The sequence below is a fragment of the Alligator sinensis genome, unplaced genomic scaffold (assembly GCF_000455745.1).
Source record: "Alligator sinensis unplaced genomic scaffold, ASM45574v1 scaffold907_1, whole genome shotgun sequence".
NCBI lineage: Eukaryota > Metazoa > Chordata > Crocodylia > Alligatoridae > Alligator > Alligator sinensis.
Window position 1 is genome coordinate 1,600,294 of NW_005841925.1, and position 6,000 is coordinate 1,606,293.

The 6,000-nt window shown below is 45.9% G+C and overlaps 1 protein-coding gene across 5 annotated transcripts in view; it reads right to left on the reverse strand.

Annotated features, from left to right (window-relative positions):
- Nucleotides 1-6,000, reverse strand: part of LRP5 (LDL receptor related protein 5) — a 250,039-nt gene that overhangs the window by 162,513 nt on the left and 81,526 nt on the right. The gene's annotated exons all lie outside the window — the stretch shown is intronic.

A 6,000-nucleotide genomic window follows, 5' to 3' on the forward strand; every position in this document is an offset into this window, starting at 1 on the left:
GAGGTAAGGGCAGGAGCTGTAGGGGATGGCTAGGAGGCTCCTGGTCCTAGGCACGACCTGAAACTGCACCCTGCTGGGAGTGGGTGGCCTGGTAGGGCTCTCAGTGGTGCAGGAGCCCCCAGGAAGTGCCAGGCCAGTTATCACCCCGGTGAAAGGTGGGTAGGGGCACCTTAACCCTAGCCCTCACCTTTGGGTGGGTTTATGTAACATCGGAGAGAGTGGGGCCAGGCATGGCTATGGCCACCCAAGCCCTGAGGGGTGCAATACCCCAAGGAGGAAGAGTTGGGGCCAGGCATGGCTACAGCCACCTGAGCCCTGTGTGGGGTGCAATACCCTGAGGAAAGGTATTGGGGGCCAGGCACAGCTATGGCCACCTGAGCCCACCAGGGAGGGAAGCCCCATGACCCTGAGTGAGGGGGGCAGTGTAAAGCCCCAAGTGAGGGGGGCAGAGATGGGGAGCCCCAGTGAACGGAGAGAAGAACCAGAGGACTAAGGGCCCAATACATTTTTATACACATAGTGTTGCCCCCGGAAGGGGCCAGAGTAAGCTTAGACCCAGTTGGGCAATTGGCTGGCCACTACCCTGGTGAGGGTCGTGGGAGACGCCCAAAAGATGGTATGTCTGCCACCCAAGGGATGGACTAGCTAAGACTATGGGGCCCACTCCAAGATGGAGCAAGGAAGAATAAGTTGTCGACAGATGTAAGAGACCCTGCCAGAGAGGGTGGAGTGTGTGAGGCCCGACTGAGAGGCGGGCGGTATGAGTATGCGTGAGACTGAGGCCTGACGGCATGGCCCAAGCTTGCTCTGGCTGTAGGCTGGGAGCATATTGTCATCCGGATACCATCTGCGAGGCACGGTCTGCGGTGTACGGCAGGTTCGGAGCCACAGATAGCGTCACCTGGCATCGGGGCAATAAATGGGCAGCCTCCCGCCTAGTTAAGATTGATTAATTAATAAGGTGTGGCAGGCAAGTCGGGTTGCGGGGCGTACCCAAAGCCAAGTAGGGCAACTAGCACTGTGGTTAGTCGGGGAGTCCGACTTCGCCACATAGATACAAAATGAAAGTTACCTCTGATTTTTCCAAGTTTGGTTTGTAACAATTCGTTCCTTCTTTATTCTTGTACGAAGACCAGAGGTCAGAATTCTGCTTTGCCTAACTCAGGAGCTGATATGACTGTATTTACCTGAATCTAAGATGACTTCAAATGTAAGACAACCCTCCCCACCAATAATTACAGTCCATAATGGAAAATTATAACTTTGTGATTTATAAAATTGTAACTTTGCTATCCTTTTACATGTACAGAATCTAATTGGTGGAAGGTCATCTTAAATTCATCCTGCCCACTGCTCTAGTAGAGAAAGCAGTGGTAGAAGGTGGGAGGCCAGATCTTCACCCCTTGTCCCTTCATGCCTGTACCTGTCCCCTGTACCTGTGCCCTCTGCCACTTGCCCCCCCCATGCCTGCCCCCCTGCTACATGCAGGGGCACAGGTGCCTGACCCTCCACCTCCTACAAACTGCCCCTGTTCCACTTTTCAATATGTAGTTAGGTGTGCCATGATATAACATGTCTGCACTGTCCTATGCTGGTATTAATGCCATCTCTGCTCAAGTACCTTATCAGAATCACCCTATAGGGTATGTTATCTAGGTGGCTACAACTCCCTCCACTGCCACTTTAAAATCTCTGTCAAACCGTTTGCAAACAGACCTTGCTCCACCTCTGCAGGCTTACAAGCACCAACTCACAGGGAAAAAAGTTCACGTTGACAACTAGATGGGTAAAGGGATAGCATGAAAAGGCAGGTTTAAAGAGGGATCATACTAGAATACACGTAGTAGATGAATATTAGTGAAGGCATTAAGGAGAGTATGACAGATGACAGGAACTTAAGAATAATAATAAAAAAAAAAAGAAGTCAAAGGCACATACTTCACTAAGGATGAGTTTGTGCTTAAGTACTCAGGTTATAACTGAATTCCTGAGTCAGACTTTCAGGGCCAGGGAAAGTCATTAGGGCCTAAAATGGGATATCTTACAACTGAATTAAAATAGGTCTCAATTACTGTGGGTAGGTTTCCACTTGATACAGGATAGAAATGTACATCTGAAACAGTTAGCCAGAAGGTACTGATGCATGGTAATAATCCCCCTCCTTTCAAACACACATGCACACACACTTTTAACTTGGTCTAATTTGTTCATCTCTCCATCCCCTTATATTTTGATAAGTATGTCCACACTGGTGGTAGGGAGGGAGGGAGAAAGCAGGGTAGAGAGAGAGGTTATATATTCAATGTGGCATCAATTACAGAATAACAAGTTCAGAGAGGAAGTTTGACCTTTTGGTCAGCTGATAATTTGGCTTATGCCCTGAAACATCAGTTAGGATCCCCTCACACTTCTACCTATTGTTACCTCTGAGAACCATTATCTAGGAAGACCACTTTGTGTCACACCCCTGGAAGAGAGATCAGGGGATCATGCCATAGGCCAATGTATTACACAGAAGTGCAGGAAAGAGGACTGAAGGAGGCCATCTAGGATAGCCAGGTGTCTAAATTCATGCTGTTGCAGGCAACCAGAGTTACATAAACTGACCATCTTCCATCTTAAAACTTTTTTGCCTTCATCACTCCTATTAGGAGGCTGTTCCAGAACCCTGCTCCTCTGACAGTTAAAGTCCTCTAATTTCAAACCTACATTTATTCATGACCCAGCCACTACAGCAGTGAGGAAGCAGGGCCCTTGATGAGGGCAGCAGCCCCTGTCAGTGTCACAAAAATGGCTGCCCATCCCTGATTTGCAAGCAAAATCAGCCAGCAGCTGTCTTGAGTTCAATAGAGCCCTACCTATAGATCCAAGTGTAAATTAAATTACTGAAAAGCAAAAACCGAAAGAAAAAACCAATGGCAATATCCTGCATGTACAGTCACGCTATTTAAACCTCACCACTGAAGGGAGAAAACAAGAGGAAGCAAAAATCCCCAATCCTTCCCTAAGAACTGTCCATGAGCAACATCTCCTCCTCCCTACCCCTAATGTCATTAGTTTGCAGCCTTCCCTGAAGATCTACAAATTCAGAGGAAGTGGAACAATCAGCCCCAAAGCCAAGGGGCCCTGATGAAGTGCATTCTACCAGCAGCAGCCTCTTCTTTTATATCAAAGAGGTAGCAGATTGAGTGTCTCTGACCTCAATTTTGGTAGCATTCTATGAAATGATGTGTACTTCCACAGTAGGAACACCTGGCCCATGTATATAACTTTATAGGTGGGGGGAGGAAAGCTGCCACCATTTACTCCACACAGAAAGCCATATGGCTGCAAAAAACAAACAAAAAAAAGTTTAAACAGTAATTTGTAACTAGATTCAAATTCAGTCTTCAGCCATAAGTGTGCAACTTCAGCAGAGTTCAACAGGAGTTGCATAAATCCACAATTCAAGTGGGAGTTCAACACAGACATACCCGACAGCACAACATGGCCCAAGGGTAATAGAAACCTGCAACAAATGTCTGGCAGTGTCTGTGGACACGTACCAAAATAAATTCAACTCAGTCAACAGGCAGAACAATATTCATGTTCAGAGCATTTCTGCAAGGTACTGTTTTTGGTCTGTTGGACACTTGGTCCTTTGGACACTTCATCCTTTGTGTTTATAAACTTGGTATATAAAACATGTCATGTAATACCAAGTTCAATTGTACAGTGCAGTTACTATTATTTTTGTATATCTGCATTAAATATGAATATAAAACGTGAAGTATTAGGAACAGAGGCTCAGAAAACATCTAGCAGGTGCTCTTAAAAAAAGAAATCAATCACATATTTACACAGACCTTATTACCATAATATTGAAGCATTTGTGTAAATGGTACGCTTATTCTTCCAACATCCCTAGGAAATAGGGAAGTGTAGCTGAAAGCATTTTACAAATGGGGACTGAAGCACAGACACATTAGAATGATTGATTAAAATTATAGGGGAAGTCTGAGGAAGAGATGGAAACTGAACCTAGGTCTCTAGAGTCCCAGGCTAATAATGCTCTAACCACTTGGCACCCAGTATAATACCTTGACTGTTCTTTCTATATTTTTTGTAAGAAATAATCCCATGAACTATTGCAGAGATGTCACAATAACCAGGCCACAAACTCTCAGCTTTTAGAACTTTCCTAGAAACATAGATTTAGGTTACACTGGGTTCATTTACACATGTGCTTTATTGTGGAGCTGACCAATTAGCTTCACAGTAAAAGATCACCATTTATATATGCGCCAGTACTAGGGTGCAGTAAACTAATTAGCTCCACTATAAGTAGGGAGCTACTGAATTCACAGTGAAAGTGGGGTGCATTGTGACTCCTTTAATCTTGCAGGTTCCCCGACACTCCCATCATCCACCTGCTGATTGGTGGAGGGGTCCTGCTTGCAGCTGATCAGTGGGGAGGCAAAAATTAAGGTTTTAAATATGCCTCCTGCCGCTGATTGGCTGAGGGGCCCTGGATGGCCCCGCTGTTTGCGGCTGACTGGCAAGGAGGCAAAAATGGCACCATGTTTAAAACTTCAGTTCTAGCTTCCCTGCTGATCAGGAGGGGGCAGCAGGGCCCTCCACTATTCAGTAGCAGGGGGGCAAGGGGGAAGCAAGGGGCGTGATGCATGCGTGGGAACATGCAAGATTAAAGGAGCCACTGTGCTCTCTACTTCCACCATGAATTTGGTAGGTCCCTAACCATAAGATAGTACTGTCAGGGACAGGGACTGTCAGGGACAGTACTATCTTAAGGCATAGTAATAATCTGTAATCAAATGCTTGTGTAGATGGCGACCACAGGCAGAAATTGCACCTGGTCAGTGCAGGCAGCAGCAGGCCAGACCCCTGTCTGCCGCCTAAGCACACAGCTCTGCACGTCTGGCACTCTTGCTGTCCAACACCACCTCTCTGCTGCCCAACACCACTAACCAGAGCCCGGGGCTGACCACCCCCCGTCTGAGCCTGTTGCCAGCCCGGGCTGCTCTGCCCCATCTCAAAGTGCTGCTGTGCAGCCAGGACCAGCATACTCCAGCTTAAACTGCCTCCAGAGTTTATCGCTTTGCATTAACTGCATGTATAGAAGCACCCACTATGTGCTTTTTTTTCTTTTTAAACTTTCTATGTCTGATAAAGGAGAATGCCAAAGCCAGCTCAAAACAAATTAAGTACAAATAGTACCCTGGTTGAGACACTGTATACCAAGGTTCAGTCCAAAATAGCATTTTTCTGGCCAAGCTATTAAGCCTGGCATGTTGAAGGTGGGAGGTAGGTAGGAGGGGGGAAGGGGAGGACAGGAGTTTATTATGGAAACACTGACATAAGCTTAGCTAAAAAGCAGCACTAGCAAACTCCAGTGGAACAATAACATTAAAAGAAGAGTTTATCAGAAGAGTCTGGACATTAAAATAGGTCAGCAGAGGGCTGTGAAACAAGCTCAGAAATCCTCAGGCATTCTAGGAGACTGACATGCTCACAAATCTAGTTAAGCAGTGTGGAAAAGCAGCCAACTGAGAGGGTCTTTTACTACTGGTACCGTAGCTAACCAAATAACTGTGCCAAAAGAAGTGAAGGGGGAGGGAAAAGGGAAGGAGCAGGGAGTATATCTAGAAGCCTAAAATTCACAAGCAAAAGAATAAGTGAAGAAAATACTTTTAAGTAACATGGACAGCTTGTGGTAACAAACTGACAACTTTTTACTGTTAAGGGACGTGAATATGCTATTGGAACATGAACGAGATGCACAAGATGAAAACTGGAAAAAAAATAAAACAACTTTCCCCCCAACAGGATCACAGTTGGCAAGACCGAGCCAACAGCTTCACGCCTACATTCGAAATAACCCATGGATCTGCTAAAGAAAAGGAACATTACAGTCTTCTATTGAAACTCCTGAAACGAGTTTCTTTCAGTGAAACAGCAAAGCTTTAGTACTTGTGAGAAATCGCAGGAGCAGGGTTCAGC